The 18,413-nt window shown below is 43.5% G+C and overlaps 1 protein-coding gene across 1 annotated transcript in view; it reads left to right on the forward strand.

Moving 5' to 3' along the window:
- DNAJC11 (DnaJ heat shock protein family (Hsp40) member C11) overlaps positions 1 to 18,413 on the forward strand; it is a 69,804-nt gene that overhangs the window by 37,969 nt on the left and 13,422 nt on the right. The window lies entirely within an intron of this gene.

The raw sequence follows: 18,413 nt of genomic DNA on the forward strand, positions 1-18,413 counted from the left end.
AGGCTGATGCTGTGCTGTCTGTGATTTGCTGGCTGAAGTTTTGCTGCATTCAGAACAGTGAGGAGGAAAGACAACATCACAGTAGCCTGAGCCTCTGTGTCCCGTGATAAAAGTGGCCATCTGGGTGTGTGCGGTGATTGCTTACTGGGATTGTATGGAAATGTGTCTCCAGGCCATGTTTCTGTGAAATGAGGGAGCACAGCTGTGACCATTTCACACATGCCTGCAAGGTATTGTATGATTCCCAATACTTTGCTACTTCCAGAAAGTGCTACCAAAGAAATAAGACATTTTCTAACCAGAAATACTGAGTGAAAACCAGATGCCGGCTCTGTGGCATTTTGAGGAGAGGTTTTGAGCTGGATCTTTTATTCCATTTCTGAGTGTTTTTGCTTTGCAAGATGAGCAGAAAGATTTAGAATGTTCTCATCCTAAGACGAAAGGGGTGATCTCCTTTAAGAAGACCACAGGGAGGACTTCCCTGGTGGCGCAGTGGTTAAGAATCTACCTGCCAATGCAGCAGACACGGGTTCGAGCCCTGGTCCGGGAAGATCCCACATGCCACGGAGCAACGAAGCCCGTGCGCCACAACTACTGAGCCTGTGCTCTAGAGCCCACAAGCCACAACTACTGAGCCCACGAGCCACAACTACTGAGGCCCACGCGCCTAGAGCCCATGCTGTGCAATAAGAGAAGCCGCCGCAATCAGAAGCCCGCGCACCGCAACGAAGAGTAGCCCCCGCTCGCCGCAACTAGAGAAAGCCCGCGTGCAACAACAAAGACCCAACGCAGCCAAAAATAAATAAATAACTTAGTTAATTAATTAATTTTAAAAAAGAAGAAGAAGAAGAAGACCACAGGGAGAAGGACACCTTTGATGACCTTGGGGCTTGGTATGGCCTGTCACCCAGACCTGCACTGAGGATCACAGCTTGTAGGGGATGGACAGACTGGGACAGTACCATTCATGGTACTGCCGTCTGAAACTTGCACGGGTACTTTTCCATTTTCACCAATAAGAGTTCATTGGGCAGGAGTTTTCCAGGGGAGTATGTACCAAGAACAGACAAAAGGGTCAAGTGGAGAAACCCGTAGGTTGGAAATACTGGCTCTGACACAGCGATACAGGACGCAGAGCTCGCCCTTTGACCTGTGTGCAGTTTTCTCATTTGGAGGATGAGGATACGTCCCCTGACCACCATGCCAAGTTGTTAAATGATTGAAAAAATATGAAATAGATGTTAATTTATTAGAGAAAGACAAGCCTGCTATGTAAGTGCAAAGTGGTACGTGTACCAAGGTGAGATTAAGAACTAAATTTTGCTTCAGCGTCTCATTCGGCACCGTGTGGGAAACACTTGGCTTGGTCGGGTAGTTCATTGCCCCTGGTGGCTGGCTGGGTTTGGGTGGGGTCTGTCAGTTGGGTTCTGGAAATGGCCCTCTGCTGATACCCTCCACCTGCTCCTGTGGCCGAGGCCCAGTGGCTTCAGTATGGCCAGTCACCTGTGAGTCTTGGCTTGCGTGAAGGTGCCCTGGACAGCACTGCGGGGCCGGAAGGAGTGAGTGCCGTGCCCAGCTCCGGTGTGCATCCCCTTTCCCTCCCCACCCTCCGGTCAACAGGGCACGTGAGCTCCACGTATGCTGGGGGCAGCGTGGGAGAACCTTGCACTTGGCGTCAAGAGCTCTGGCTTCGGATTCCACCCCCAGCCCCAGTTCTGCACCCCGGGTCCAGCCACTTCTCCAGTCTTAGCTCAGTTTCTCCCTGTGTGAAATGAGAGGTTTGCCATGAGGCCCAGTGCTTGGGGTCAAATCCTCAGACCCTAGAGTCCTTAGCTTAATTGCTTCTGTTTTCTGTCTTTAGGGCCACGTGGGAATAAATTCCTCTGTCTGTATTTCCTGCTGGAAAACACCAAGCTCAGGTTGCTGGGGTCCTGGGGCCTCCAGGGCCCTGCACATTGAGCCAGCATGGGGGTGAGGGGAGTTTATGACCAGACAGACGATGAGGTTCGTCTGCATCTCGAGGGCTGTGTGTGACTGGAGTCTTGACTGGACCCCCCTGGCCTTCCTCCCTCCGTTTTGAAGATCCCTGTTTTACTTGCATAATCCACCTCCATTTCTTGCCTTTTAGAGACTTGAGATCGTACGATAGGCTTGTTCTGTGCCATGTTCACATCATATTGATTATTGTCATTCCTTTCTTTTATTAATACCCATAAATCTTCCCTCTCTGTGGACAGCAGCCAGTTTGGGAGTCAGACTTTTCACTGCCTTCCTAATGAGCTTGTCCAGACCCCATAGGAAGCGGGGCATTAAGTCAGGATTGTTTAGGGGGCTTCATTGTCTGACTCTGAGAGTATCAAGTCCTTTCTTTTGGACGCTGTTACAGAAGAGTTTCGTGGAGATTGTTACTGTATTCCCTGGACCATTCATTTTCCTTTCTCCTTCTGCTATTACAGAAGTTGACATAAACTCCCTGGTAAGACCTTCTTTCTGGTTTTAGAAAGGCCATCTTATCAGTGGTTCCTATAATAGCTGAAAAACAAAATTTAGCTTTATCAGGAAAAAAAATGTTAAATAATGTATCAAGGAAGACATGTAACCATAATCCCAAAAAGATGTAAAGATGTATGAGTACAGGGTTTCCCTGGTGGCACAGTGGTTAAGAATCCGCCTGCCAATGCAGGGGACACGGGTTCGAGCCCTGGCCTGGGAAGATCCCACATGCCGCGGAGCACCTAAGCCTGTGCGCCACAACTACTGAACCTGCGCTCTAGAGCCCGAGAGCCACAACTACTGAAGCCCGCGTGCCTAGAGCCCATGCTCCGCAACAAGAGAAGCCACCGTGATGAGAAGCCCACGCACCGCAACGAAGAGTAGCCCCTACTCGCTACAACTAGAGAACGCCCGCACGCAGCAATGAAGACCCAACGCAGCCATAAATAAATAGAAAGATAGATAGATAGATAGGTAAATTTATTTTTTTTAAAAAAAAGACGTATGAGTACATTACTCAATTATTATTATTATTATTTTTTTTAAGGGCTTTCTCTAGTTGTGGCAAGTGGGGGCCACTCTTCATCGCGGTGCGCGGGCCTCTCACTATCGCGGCCTCTCCTGTTGCGGAGCACAGGCTCCAGACACGCAGGCTCAGCAATTGTGGCTCACGGGCCCAGCTGTTCTGTGGCACGTGGGATCTTCCCAGACCAGGGCTCGAACCCGCGTCTCCTGCACTGGCAGGCAGACTCCCAACCACTGTGCCACCAGGGAAGCCCTACTCAATTATTTTTAAAGGATTTTTTACAAGGTTTGTTTTGGTTGCCGTGGCTAATGATCATAGCCGTCGGAATGAGCCCGTGGTTACGGCTTCAGTCTGTTCTGTGGAGGTGATTCTGATGTCATAAACTGAATCGGCTTGGCTGACAGGATAATCGTGCAGAAGAAAAGTTGTTTGAACCCATACGTTTGTCGTGCTCAGTGGCAGAAAGGGGCTGCTATTGAAATTGAAGAAGTTGGACGGCGTCCCTTAAGGAGGAGGGACCAAGTCTGGGAAAGCGCTGAGCTAGAAAGCAGGTCTTTGGAGGAGAGGAGGGAGGTGGCCGACTGTGGCGAGGCATAGAGGAGGCTACTTGAGTGGGTCGCAGCTGCACCCGCATCCTGCCAGCGTGACCACTTACATAAGCAGGGTGTCAGGGTAAAGTCCACGGGGCAGAGGTCTGGGGCAGGGGGAGTGGCTGGGACCGAATCGCTCTTAGAAGCCCTGGTAAATTTGAGTTTGCTTCTCCATGACAGTGGAGAGTACAGGCTCCAACTTCGATCTCAGACAAAACAGTCCCATGGAGACAGTCTCACAAGAGCCACCACGGGTTCATCGGCTATAAAACGGGCAAATTTCGCATCCCCTCTTACCGTGATAGCCTCTTCCGGTGGAATTTTCAATTAGTAAATAGTTACTATCGAGACTGCATTTGACAGAAATTTCTCACATTATCCTTGTGGCCAGATAAAGAAATATAAACACAAAAATATTCAGAATGACCTACCATATGACCCAGCAATCCCACTCCTGGGCATATACCCAGAGAAAACCATAATTCCAAAAGATACGTGCCCCCCAGTGTTCATTGCAGCACTATTTACAATAGCCAGGACATGGAAACAACCTGAATGTCCATCAACAGAGGAATGGATAAAGAAGATGTGGTACATATATACAATGGAATATCACTCAGCCATAAGAAGGAATGAAATTGTGCCATTTGCAGAGATGTGGATGGACCTAGAGACTGTCATACAGAGTGAAGCAAGTCAGAAAGAGAAAAACAAGTATCATATAGTAACTCATATATGTGGAATCTAGAAAAATGGTACAGATGAACCTATTTGCAAAGCAGAAATAGAGGCATAGACGTAGAGGACAAACATACGGACATCAAGGGGGGACGGGGGGGGATGGGATGAATTGGGAGATTGGGATTGACATATATACACTGTTGATACTATGTATAAAATAGATAACTAATGAGAACCGACTGTATAGCACAGGGAACTCTCCTCGATGCTCTGTGGTGACCTAAATGGGAAGGAAATCCAAAAAGGAGGGGAGATACGTATACCTAGAGCTGATTCACTTTGCTGTACAGCAGAAACTAACACAACATTGTAAAGCAACTATACTCCAGTAAAACCTTTTTTTTTAATTAAAATAAATAAATAAAAATATTCAGGATGGAACATTGCTGGCCAAATGAACAACTGATTCTACTCAAAGAGGGTTGATTAAGGTATCGTTTCCAACCTGGTGACAAGCTTCTCATTGTGGGAGAAAGGCTCTAACTTGACACGCTCAGAACTTCTGGGAGTGATGTCAGTGAGGATGTGTGTGTCACATTCACAGGTGACCCAAGGTGGAAGGACAAAGCCAAGATTCTCAAAGATCCCAGTAAACTAGAATGGAAGGGATAAATGTGCTGGCTGAGAGAAGGGGAGACAGGGAAATGATGGTCTTTAATTGACTCCCTGGCTTAAGATCAGCAACAAGGAACAGAACCGACAGCGGGAAGATGATTTGGGCTTGGTATAAGGAACATTGAACAAGGCAGCCTGCTGGGGATTAATGGAAACTGCACTTTTATCCACACAGTGTGGCAGCGGGCTGGGTGGGGTATATAATGAAGATAAAAATATTGGGTTGGCCAAAAAGTTCGTTTGGTGTTCTGTAAGGTGGCTCTAGTAGTGCTTAGTTGTCTTTAACTTCATTGAAAACAATTTTGTTAGATTGTATTGTGATAGCTGTCCTATCAGCATGCATTTTTTTAAAAACTTATCAAAATTGATGAATTTTTATGGAGCCATTTTAATATTGAAAAGAAACATTTTCGGCATATTATGCTTTATTATTTCAAGAAAGGTAAAAACGCAGCTGAAACACAAAAAAAAAGATTTGTGCAGTGTGTGGAGAAGGTGCTGTGACTGATCGAATGTGTCAGAAGCGGTTTGCGAAGTTTCGTGCTGGAGATTTCTCGCTGGACCATGCTCCACGGTCGCTAGACCAGTTGAAGTTGATAGCGATAAAATCGAGACACTAATTGAGAAGAATCAATGTTACACCACGTGAGAAATAGCCGACATACTCAAAATATCCAAATCAAGCGTTGAAAATCATTGGCACCAGCTTGGTTATGTTAATCGTTTTGATGTTTGGGTTCCACGTAAGTTAAGCGAAAAAAACCTTGATTGTATTTCTGCATGTGATTCTCTACTAAAACGTAACGAAAACATTGCATTTTTAAAACAAATTGTGACAGGCAGTGAAAAGTGGATACTGTACAATAATGTGGAACAGAAGAGATCGTGGGGCAAGCGAAATGAACCGCCACCAACCACACCAAAGGCTGGTCTTCATCCAAAGAAGGTGATGTTGTGTATATGGTGGGATTGCAAGGGAGTCCTCTATTATGAGCTCCTTCTGGAAAACCAAACGATTACTTCTGACAAGGACTGCTCCCAGTTAAACCAACTGAAAGCAGCACTTGACAAAAAGCATCCGGAATTAGTCAACAGAAAATGCATAATCTTCCATCAGGATAATGCAAGACTGCATGTTTCTTTGATGACCAGGCAGAAAAGCTTGGCTGGGAAGTTCCGATTTCTCTGTCATATTCACCAGACATTGCACCTTCGGATTTCCATTTATTTTCGGATTTCCATTTATTTTGGTCTTTATAAAATTCTCTTAGTGGAAAAAATTTTCAATTCCCTAGAAGACTGTAAAAGGCACCTGGAACACTTCTTTGCTCAAAAAGATAAAAAGTTTTGGGAAGATGGATTATGAAGTTGCCTGAAAAATGGCAGAAGGTAGTGGAACAGAACGGTGAATACGTTGTTCACTAAAGTTCTTGGTGCAAATGAAAAATGTGTCTTATTTTTACTTAAAAACCAAAGGAACTTTTTGGTCAACCCAGTAAGTTATCCAGGCTGTTCACAGAGCCGGTGTGGGAGTGGATCCCCGGCCGGCAGGTAGTGCTCCGGTCTCGGCGTGAGTTCCTTTGGGTCAGGAGTGGCTGAGCCTTTGATGCTGATGCCGTCTGATGGCCTCTGGGAAAGGACTGGGCCCCATCTCTCCCAACTCCAGGCCCAGCCTGTGGGCGGTGGTGTCATTTGGTTATGTTGGGCCCTCCTGATCAAGGAACATCTGAGACTTATGGGCACAAGAGGTCTATTAGGTTTTTTTGGGGTTTTTTTAATAATTTCTTAAATTTTTTTAAAACTTTTTTTTTTTTTTTTTTTGCTGCGTTGGGTCTTCGTTGGTGCGCGCGGGCTTTCTCCAGTTGCGGCAGTTGGGGGCTACTCTTCGTTGAGATGTGCGGGCTTCTCATTGCGGTGGCTTCTCTTGTTGCAGAGCACAGGCTCTAGACGCTCAGGCTTCAGTAGTTGTGGCACGCGAGCTTAGTTGCTCCGCGGCATGTAGGATCTTCCTGGACCAGGGGTCAAACCCGTGTCCCCTGCATTGGCAGGCAGATTCTTAACCACTGCGCCACTAGGGAAGTCCTTTACTAGTTTTTAAATATGCATATCAGACCTTCTTGAGATATTCATCATTTTTAAGTAGCCCCTAGTTTCGAAGTCTAAAGTGTGGCAGTTTTTTTTTCGTGTGTGTGTGTGTATCTAAATAATATGTGTAAGTAGTTTAGAAAGTCAGATAGTTACTAGGCTTTTTTTTTTTTTAAATGTTGCCCCCCCACCTTGTGGACTCCTGACTCCTTTTCCCCACTCCTCCCTTCTGAGCTCTTTTCTCTGACATTTCCTACTACTTCTAAGTTGCATATTTACTCTGTTCTCTGTTTTTTTCAGTTTTAGTAATTATCTATTGACCTCCTGCCAGAAAAGATAAGGATATAGTTCCCCCAGACAACACGTCTTTTTCAGTTCATCCAATGTAATTATAATACCCGTTAGGGTTAAATGAATATTCACTGTACGAATACTCAGTTGAACCTGATAGTATACTATGATTACCTGACTTCTCTTAATACACTTTTTACTCCGTGGTGTTAGTAGTTGTCCAATTTGGTTCCTTTGATTAGTTTCCTATAAATCTGTCAGACACCTTGTGTGTTCTGTCTCTCTCCTTTTGCTCCTGGTAGCATCCCTCTGGAGCTCTCCTCCGTCATCCGCCATCCCAGTCCAGACTAGACTCTGCTTTCTAGGCCTGCTGTCCGGCTGTGACCTCAGGACTTTCCTCTCCAACTTCCTAGGACTGCCTTTGTGTTCATTCATTCAACAAATGGGCCTTGAGTGCCGGCCGAGAGAGGCACTGTTAGACACTCGGCAAAGCAGCCCCTTCCCTCGTGGAGTTTGGATTCCCTCCAACCCTTTCCTTGGTTGGCTCCCACACCTTCCCCTTTTGGGTTTATCTCTTTGTGGAGGAAACACATTCTCCAGTTGCTCCTTTACACAAGATGCCTAAAAGTCAAATTTCTTTTCCGTTTCATTCCCATTCAAGTGTCTTTTAAAAGAAAAGATAATTTATATATAATCGTATGTATGTATGTAATTATATATACATACATACATAGAAGAGATATGTGTAATATTATAAAATATAACATAGTAATAAACACCTAGTACCCACTGCCTGACCCAAAAACAAGAATATTGCCCATAACTTGCATTCATTTCCACATTTCTCTCCTTTTCCATCTCCCTGCCAGAAGGAAACACGATCCGAAAGGATCCAATATGTGAATAAAAGGAATGTATCAATAGAAAGAAAGAAAGGGAGAATGAATATAAAAGAAATAATATGAGAAATTTCCCAGAACTGAACGACTCAACTTTCCAGGTGGGAAGGGTCCACTCCACTCCCAGCACAAGCAAGAAACTCACACGGTCCCCATTCTGTTGCTTTTTAAATTTTGTTACAAATTGGATGTATGCTTAAGCAATATAGTGTTTCATTTTTATTGTTTTTGAGCTTTGTAAAAATGGTACCATGCTATAAGTATTCTTTTGGGACTTGCTTTCTCCCCACCACTCATACTCTTCCAAAATTCTGTATGTTTCATGAAGCTGTGGCTCACTCATTTTCATTGCTGGGTACCACGGCTTATCTGTTCTCCTGCTGGTGGATATTTTGATTGTCTCCAGGTTTTTGCTGTTAGGAACGATGCTGCTGTGAACATTCCTGTGCATGTTTCCTGGTGCACATGTGCAAGGCTGTCTCTTGAGTGTGTGTGTGTGTATGTGTTTGCACATATGCACGTACACCCATATACCGCACACACCTAGATATGAAATTTATGGGTCATAATATATGCAGATGTTGCCATATTATTTCCCAGAGGTAAAACATTGACTTTGCATAACTCAAAATCAACTTTATACTTGATGCTAAGTACTATAAAGCATATATCTTTATACTCTGTGATATATATGTGTGTGTAGATAGATACACTTGTAAAGTGTATGTATCTGTAACTTAATACTTGGTTATTCCTCTATATTTAATAATAGGTACTGCTTGTTTTTGTCTATTTAGGCCTAAAAATTGGCAGTTTTATATAATTTGACTGGATATTAAATTCCGGTTTGGAAATCATTTTTCCTCCGAGGCCTCAGAAGACCTTGTTCCAAGGCTTCTAGCTTACAGGGTTGCTGTTGAGAAGACTAGTTCTAATCCCTGATTCTTGTGTGTGATGTTCTTTTCCCCCTTTGATAACCCTTAGGGTCTTTCTCTCTGGGTTTTCACAACGGAGAATCTTGGGGTGACTTTCTCCCACCTGGAAAATTGAGTGGTCTTCAGTTCGGAGACATTTTCTAGTATTTTTTTTCCCCTCCTTTCTCTCTTTCCAGATTCCTTTTATTCACATATTGGACCCTTTGGACTAATAATTTCATCTTCTTTTTTCTCCCTCTCCATTTTGCATATTTTTCATTTAGTTCTACTTTTTTGGAGATTTTTTTTTTCCTAGATTATTTTCCAACCTTTCTATTTAAAGAATATAGAAAATTTTTAAATTTTTCTATAATGTTTTTAATTTCTTAGACTTTCTTATTCTCAGATTTGTTGTTTCTTTCATGGGAAGTAACGGGGTAGGAATTTGGCATTTAAAGATACCCCAGGTTCAAATCCTGTCTCTGACACTTATCACCTGTGACCTTGCGCAAGAGACCGCACCTCTGTGCTCCTCAGTTTCTTCATCTGAAATGGAGAAAATAGTGCCTCCTCACTGTTGATAAGAAGATTAAATGAAAGAGTTCCTGGCACATAGTAAGCGTTCATAAATGTTTTTTATTATCAATGCAATATCTCTTATTTTTCTAAGGATATTACCTACAGATTTCTTGCCATTTTCTTTGGCATTTGTATTCTGTGCTTCTTTCTGGTTCTTTCTGATCTTTACTTGGTTTCAGACTTTTGTGTTGGAGGTTTTCCTCAAATGTCTGGTAATCCTTGGCTGTCTGCCGTGAAGAGTGAGGCGGTGAGGCTGAGCAGACACTGCATGTACTTGGCCGGGCTCGTCCCCGATGGGCTTAACTCTGGGGTGTTCGGGTGGAGCACCCGCACACACACACACCCCACCCAACCCCGCCAAAGGTTCGTGTCCAAAGGCTTCCTCTCGTTAGCAGATGGTTTTCCTCTTGAGAAGAAGCCTCCAGTCTCCTGCCTGGCGGCCAGCAGTCTCATAGCTGAGTGGGGTAGGAAGTTGAGGACGGGGCCATTCAGCGTTTAGTCCATCTCACCCTATTTCCAGTACGGGCCCCACTCCCCCACTGCTGTGCCTGGAATGCCTTCGTGTGACTTCTCCAAAGAACAAGCCTCTGGCACTTGGCTCCTTGGGCGAGTGGGCAGGGGTCCACATTTCCACGACTCGTGAGGTGCGTGGTCCCTCCAGCTCCTGACCAGCAACACTTAGGTTTCAGTTTTCTCTGCAGAATCAGTTGCCATCTCTTCATCCTTTTCCAGTTTCTAAAAATTGGTTAACACCTCTTATCTGTCACCTTTAGTTATCCTGTTCTTTTTGTCTTTGGCTTTGTCATTCCTTTATTGTTATTTTGGGAGGGAGGAGGGTTTCAGGAGGACACTGAGATAAAAGTGTGTGTGTTTTTAATCCCATTGGTTTAACCCATCCAAATTAATTTATTGGCGATAATTGCATTAGAAAAGACTGTTATTTATCCATAATCATGAATGAGATAGAGGAACAAGAACTCTGTCAGCTGCAGCTTCTTCATTTAAAAAAATGATCTGGTAGCCAGAGGTTGGGGAAAGGGGGAGGAGGGGAGGGAGGAGGAGGTGGATGCAGTTACAAAAGGGCAACCAGAGCGATCCTTGTGGCAATGGAAGTGTTCTGTATCTTGACCGTAGTGCTGGATACATGAACCCACATAGGTGATTAAGTGGTATAGAATTAAATATACAACCACAAAGGAAAAAATAAAAATAAATAAAACTGAGGCGCTCCGAATAAGGTTGGTGGGCTGTATCAATGTGACTATCCGATTTGTGATAGTTTGCTGTAGTTTTGCAAGTTTTACCACTGTGGAAGGCAGTACTCAGCGTCTCTTACTATTTCTTACAACTGCATGTGAATCTACAATGATCTAAATAAAATATTCAGTTATAAAAAAAGACCCCAAAGCTAGTAAGTTAACTCAGCTACATCACAATATGTTCACTTGCTAAAAATTCAGATTCTCAGGCTCTGCCTCAGAGCAAATAAATAGGAGTCTATCAGTCTGCCACCTGGGAATCTGTATTTATACAAGTCCCCACCCCAGAATTTCAGATGCGTGGCTGAATTTGAGAAGTATTGCAGTAGTCTGCAGATGAGAGAACAAACAGGTATCTTTTTTACAGTGTTTTGTTAACAGTTAAAGAAAAAAAGGGTTGACTTATGAATGGAGTATTTGGTAGTCCAGGAAGATGGTGATCCAGTGGGGTTGTAGTTTACAGGTTAGAATGGGTGCTTACAAGTAGCATTCAGCTACTTCCCCTTGTGTTTAGCTCCTTAAACCTTTGAATCTTATCAGTTTGTGATTTTCATTGAGTAGCTCAAAACTTGAGGAACTAAGTAAATAGATTCTTTTGACAACCTGTGTTATACTCGAATGACTGTGACCTGATTGAAGATAGTAGGAAACTGGGGGGGGGTGTTCCACGTGGAGTCTGTTAGCTCTGCTGATTGGTGGGAGGGGTGACTGTCCCATGCTGTAGATGGAATCTTTGAGCTCCAAAAAAAGTCTCAAAGGTCTCAGTTGAAAATCTGCAGCTGCTGGCTATCCCACTGACAGTTTTTCATCCTTGTATGGAAAGGGCTGTATGGAGCTAAATGATATGAAACTCAAATTTCAGTGTCCATAAATAAAGTTTTATCGGAACACAGCAAAGCTTATCCATTTACAGATTACCTATGGCTGTTTTGCACTACAGCAGCAGAGTTGAGCGGTTTCCACAGCAGTTGCCCACAGAGCCTTAAGTACTACCCGGCTCTTTACAGAAAACGTTCGACTACCCTGCTCTAGAAGAATAAGGTGAAATGTGCTTGTAGCAGGGGAAACAAATAAACAAAATGCTTTAAAAGTTTTGTGGTTTGCACTTAATAGCAAAGACTACCTAAAAGTATTTTCCTTTGTAAACTTTTTATTTGAAAAAATGTGATTTAGTAACGATTTAATAATAAAAGGATATAAACGTGCATATATTGAGCTAGAAGCTGTTAGAAAAAATCTAACCCATTAATTTATCCAGAGTTAGAGTTTATCTTTTCTTTTTTTTCTTTTTCTCGATCCTTTTTGATCCTCTGTTAAAATTCAGATCCGACTCTCATTCCTCTCTAAGTCATGACATCTCATTGTACGAAAAGCATATTATGTTGAAAGTGAAAATGAATTGTAAGTGCAGCCAAACCCCTGTTTGGCTCATAGAGAAGAAGTCTATCTAGTTCTGGTGCTGTGACCAGTCCATTTTCAAAAGGTCGTTTCCTGGAAATGGAAGAAGAGCAGATGGCAGGCATCTGAACCACTCTCTGAAATAGTAAAAGGTGATCAGTCCCTCTCTGGGGTGGCTCTTCAGGTGTGGCTGGCGCTTGAGCCTTACATTCTCTGGGTCATTTTCTTTCTTTTTTTTGGGGGGGGGTGTCATTTTCCATAGACTTGGATCAACACCAAAGGCCACTGAGTCACAAAAGTCACTGGCTCATTGAAGTTTTCCACTGTTTTGGCCTTGTTTAAAGAAACAACAAAATAGTTGAGAAAGTGATGCCTTCAGCACTATTTTTAAACTTCTAAAGTCTACTCTACCCTCTGGTGAATCCATTGATTGTCAGTATGGAGTTAACACAAATGTTTATCATTTCAAAGGTTTTCTTTGGGGAAGGAAAGAAAACCGTATTTAACGTTATTCTGGAAGTTTTAGCCAATACAATTAGACAAATAACAAGAGAGATAAAAATATTGAAAGGGTTTTCATTGTTTGCATATGGTATCATTGCCTGTCTTTAAAGAACCAACTGAAAACTGTCAGGGCTTGTGAGTTGAATGAGGTGGCTGAGGACGAAACCCACATACGTAAGTCAGTGGCTCGTGATACTGCTGCCATCGTGACCCTGCCTCCCTCCTCACCCCAGCACAGAGCCAGGGGGAGCCTGCAGGTCAGACCCGGTGGCTCTGCTCTGCTCTCTGGGGGCTTACGTCACTCATGGTCAGCCAGCATCCTGACGGTGACCTGTAGGCGGGGTGACCATGTCATTCAACATCCAAATCAGGACATTTTTTGAGAGTGAAAAGGGGTGTTCAGAAGAAAGTAGCAGAAGCGGAATCATTATTTTTGGCATACACTTAACATACTTTAATCGGTTTATATCCTTCTCTGATATTTTGTGTTCTGGTTACGTGCTGCTGCATGACGAACCTCTCCAAAGCTTAGCGGCTTGTGAGAACGATTTGATTTTCTCCTCGCTCCTGTGGAGTGACTGGACTCGGCGGATGGTTCTTGCCTGGGGTCTCCCCATGCAGCCCAGTGGTAGCTGGGTCATGTTGAAGATGGCATCTACACGCCTGTGCCTCTCCTACACTGCAGCTGTGGTGGCCAGGGGTGGCCTGCCATCTCTCCCAGGCGGCCTCTACCCCAGCTACCTTGACTCCCAGCCTGGCAGTCTCACGGTAGTTGGGTTGTTTCACGGTAGCTAGCTTCCCCCGGGGCCTAGACGAAGCTGCAAGGTTCCTTGTGACCTAGCCTTGGAGTCTGCGCCATCCCATCCCCTGCATCCTCTTGGGCAAAAGCAAGTCCTGGGTCACTGCAAATCGAGGAGGGGGCTCTGTGCAGGGCTGCAATCCCAGCAGGCATGCCTTTGTGGGAGGCCTTCCTGGGATTCTCGAGTCTACACTGTGTCACCGCTGTTTTTCTTTTTTTTTTTAAATAAATTTATTTATTTTATTTATTTATTTTTGGCTATGTTGGGTCTTCGCTGCTGCACACAGGCTTTCTCTAGTTGCGGCGAGCGGGGGCTACTCTTCATTACAGTGCGCGGGCTTCTCATTGTGGAGCACGGGCTCTAGGCTCGCGGGCTTCAGTAGTTGTGGCACGCGGGCTCAGTAGTTGTGGCTCGTGGGCTCTAGAGCGCAGGCTCGGTAGTTGTGGCGCATGGGCTTAGTTGCTCCGCGGCATGTGGGATCTTCCTGGCCCAGGGCTCGAACCCATGTCCCCTGCATTGGCAGGCGGATTCTTAACCACTGCGCCACCAGGGAAGTCCCCCACCGCTGTTTTTCTGAAGAATGTCCTTTCGGTGTCTCTGTTTTTTATTCCTTCATAACATTGCCTACCATATTCATACAAGGAGCAAATTTATTTAGTAAATTTGAAATTTTTGGCATATTTGATTCTTCTCTGTATACTGCAGTATTCTTTTTTTTTTGGTCTTTCTTTGACTTATTTCACTTAGCATCTTTTTTTTTAATTGAGGCATAATTAATTTATAATATTATATGAGTTTCAGGTGTACAACTTAATGATTCAAAATTTTTATAGACTCTGCTCTATTTATAGTTAGTATAAAATATTGGCTATATTTCCTGTGTGTCCTTGTAGCTTATTTATTTTATACATAGTAGTTTGTAACTCTTAATCCCCTACCCTTATCATTCCCCTTCCTCCTTCCCCCTCCCCACTGCTAACCACTAGTTTGTTCTCTATGAGTCTGTTTCTTTTTTCTTATATTCACTAGATTGTTTGATTTTTTTATCCCACATATAAGTGATAACATACTGTATTTCTCTTTCTCTGTCTGAATTATTTCACTAGGGATAATACCCTCCAGATCTATCTATGTTGTTGCAGATGGCAAACTTTCATTCTTTTTTTTTTTTCCTCCTAACATTTATTTATTTATTTGGCTGTGCCGGGTCTTAGTTGCAGCATGTGGGATCTAGTTCCCTGACCAGGTATCGAACCTGGGCCACCTACATTGGGAGTGTGGAGTCTTAGCCACTGGACCACCAGGGAAGTCCCAAACTTTCATTCTTTTTTATGGCTGAGTAATATTCCATTGTGTGTGTGTGTGTGTGTGTGTGTGTGTGTGTGTGGCATCTTTATCCATCTGTTGATGGACAGTTAGGTTGCTTCCATATCTTGCCTGTTGTAAATAATGCTGCTATGAACATTGGGGTGCATGTATCTTTTTGAATTAGTGTTTTCGTTTTCTTTGGATATATAACCAAGAGTGGGATTGCTGGATCATATGGTAGTTCTATTTTTAGTTTTTTGAGGAACCTCCATATTGTTTTCCACAGTGGCTGCACCAGTTTACATTCCCACCAACAGTGTACCAGGGTTCCCTTTTCTCCACATCCATTTATGATCTTTTGAATGCTTCATCAAGTTTAGATGTCACAAAACTATAGGCAGACCTTGTCAATTTCATTCCATTTCAGGAGAGGATATAAATTTAACCAATTAAAAATGACAGCTCCACCAGAAGATTCCTACCAAAAATTGAGATATTCTAAAATGCCATTATGGAATTTCAAAATGAAATAAACAGAGCTCTTATTTTATTTGTTCAGTTTTTCCTTCCTCAAGAGATCAATTTCAGAGTATTCTTGGTTACACGCTTTTCAGTGATTGCAATTTCTTAAATATTTTAAAAGTTGCAGGATTTATATTTAAAGGTTTTTAAAAAGGAGTTCTACAAAGGTTCATACTTTCCAAATTAACAATTTTTAACATACTACCATGCTGCAATTTTTTGTATTCAGAATCAGCTTCACAAAAACAATTCTGTTACTCTGTGAATATACAAAAATATTTGTACGTTTTCGACAGCTTTAGCTTTATTTTCCATAGGCGGAATATCACAGCTCGTTTTGACAAAATTATGCATTGTGTACACCATAACTAATTCTAAGACTATTTCTGCTCTGTGAGTTTCTTGATTTAATTAAAATGCGTTTACCGTGAGGCTGTACCTTCACCAAAATTGGTGTTTGAGTATCACCACAGAAACAAACCATTTTACATTCACTGTGGAACTTTTGACTGAGTTTACAGTAACATTTATAATAATGTCAGGTGTTTCACCTTCAACAAAGCACACAATTATTAAGGATTAACTTAAGTGATTTTTTTGTTTGAAGCATCTGGTTGACACTGATGTGAAAGTGGTATCATTAGTTGTGAGGTTCTTCTGCTAATAGAACCAGCTTATAAACGGCTGTTGCTTTACCTTCGTGTGTGCGTTACAAACCTTAGAATGGAAAAATGAGTAAAATTAACATAGAGGAACTACCATTTGATCTAAATCAAAAGTCATTTTTCACAGCTATTTGTAAATACACCTGCCGGTACAGCCTCACTTTGGGCAGCAGTCTTTAAAGAATGACTCACTGTTGAGGAAGATGCTAAGACTTGATTTTCATATGGTTGGAGTGGATGATCAGTGTTCATCAACTTTCTGAGAAAGTGGAAATTTAGTCCTAATTTTTTTTTCATTGAACATACACTATGTTTAATCTCATTCCTTCTTGAAGAGTTTATCAAAAATGAAAGCATTACCCCCTGTCCCATCCCCAGAAAAAAAAAAGAAAAGAAAGAAACCTTGCAGATTTATATCAGGAGTTGCCAGGTTTGGCCCACTGCTTCTTTTTGTGTGACCTATGAGGTAAGAATGGTTTTTATATTTTTAAATGGTCGGGGAAAAAAATCAAAAGAAGAATAGTGTTTTGAGATGTGAAAATTATCTGAAATTCAGATTTCAGTGTCAATAAACAAAGTTTTACTGGAACACAGTCAGGCCCAGTGCTTTGCTGGATAGTCTGACTGCTTTCCCCACGACAGACGCGAATTGCAGCAGAGACCGTGTGGCCCACGACGCCTGAAGTATGTCCTGTGGCCCTTCCCAGCCAGCGTGCCGGCTCCTGGTTTACACCATTCAGGAGACGCGGGAGAACGCCAGCAGCGGTGCTGACACTGCTCTCTGGTACCTTCTCCTGCAGGACTAGCCCACCTCTGCTTCCCACGCGTTCACATACACCTGGAGTTGCCCCTGGACATAGCCGACCGGTGGCTTGACAGCTTCACGCATGTCACAGGCCCAGGCACTGGCCACCTGCCTGATGTGCCAAACGGGCAGCAGCCTCTAATAGTTCTCCCGCCGCCAGGCGCGGCTGGGAGGAGTGGGCTGCGTCCAGCCACCGTCTCAGGGAGCACCTGTGCGCAGTCCTGGAGTGGGAAGTGCTGGTCACGCCACCCGGAAGGAGACGGGTGCAGAGTGATGGGTTAGCCTTGTCACCTCCTGAAGTCTCCCTGCATCCCACACACCTAGCTGAGACGGTGGCCGATGCTAGAGGCACAGAGTGAAGGCTGCCACCAAACCCACTCTGGCTGCTTAGATTCGGACAACTGTTGACGACGATAATGCTGTTGGTGATGAAAATACTATTGGTGGTGATGTCACTTTGTTTAAAGATGAACATCTGGGATAATTGCTAAACCAACCAAAACATCAAGGTTAAACTGGTGTTATCCCGGGTGAACCCCGCCCGTAACGTTCTGCTACGTGAATAGTCACACCCAGCACCCCCAGTCCCGCCTCCCTCCCTCCGCTCCAGCCCCAGCGGCCTCCCTGCTCATCCCTTGTTTCCCTCTCATACCCAGCTCACGAGTCCCCTTCTCGGGGAGAGAACACGTCCTCCCAAGCTACTTTTGGGGTGATAGAAGTGTCCTGTATCGTGATTTTGGAGGTGGTTTCACAAGTGTACACACCTGTCAAAACTCATTAAATTGTACACTTCAAACGGGAGTGGTTTATATTGTTACATGTAAATTAAACCTCAATGAAGTTTGTTGTTTTTTTTAATGGGCTGCAGGGAATTTAATAAAAATGTGTGTGGGGTCATGTCTTTATATGTTGGATTAAGGTATCTGCCCATTTGTAAGGTCTTATGACGGTAAAAGAAAATAATAAACATTGATTTTCTGAGTAAAGAGCATTTTTATCAGCAGAATTTTAGCTTATTATTTCTTGAGAGAATGGGGTTCTGTTTCTCATAATTTAAGTCTCAAATTAATTTTAGGAGGTAGAACAATTTTTAAATCTGCCGTTCTTAATTTATTTGGTTTGCACTTCTTTGTCTTTGAAGGCATTTCTATATTTTAGAGACTCTTAAGGTACTTTTGTGACATAAGAGTGTTTAGAATTGAATGTTAAAAGCGTTTAATCCATGTAGCTAGTTTCTAGGTTGTTTTCTGCGTTTGTGGGTTACACCCGGAGATGAGCAATTCAGAGCCATGAAAGAGGTCAGTCTTCTTTTCCTACCACTTGTCCTGGGTGAGTCATCCGCCTGCGGACATGCCTGGCTTTCTGACTCTACGAGTCGGTGGTGCTCGACCCCTGTTCGGGTTTGAACCGTGGCATTTG

Source organism: Eubalaena glacialis, chromosome 3 (genome assembly GCF_028564815.1).
Source record: "Eubalaena glacialis isolate mEubGla1 chromosome 3, mEubGla1.1.hap2.+ XY, whole genome shotgun sequence".
In the NCBI taxonomy this organism is placed as follows: Eukaryota; Metazoa; Chordata; class Mammalia; order Artiodactyla; family Balaenidae; genus Eubalaena; species Eubalaena glacialis.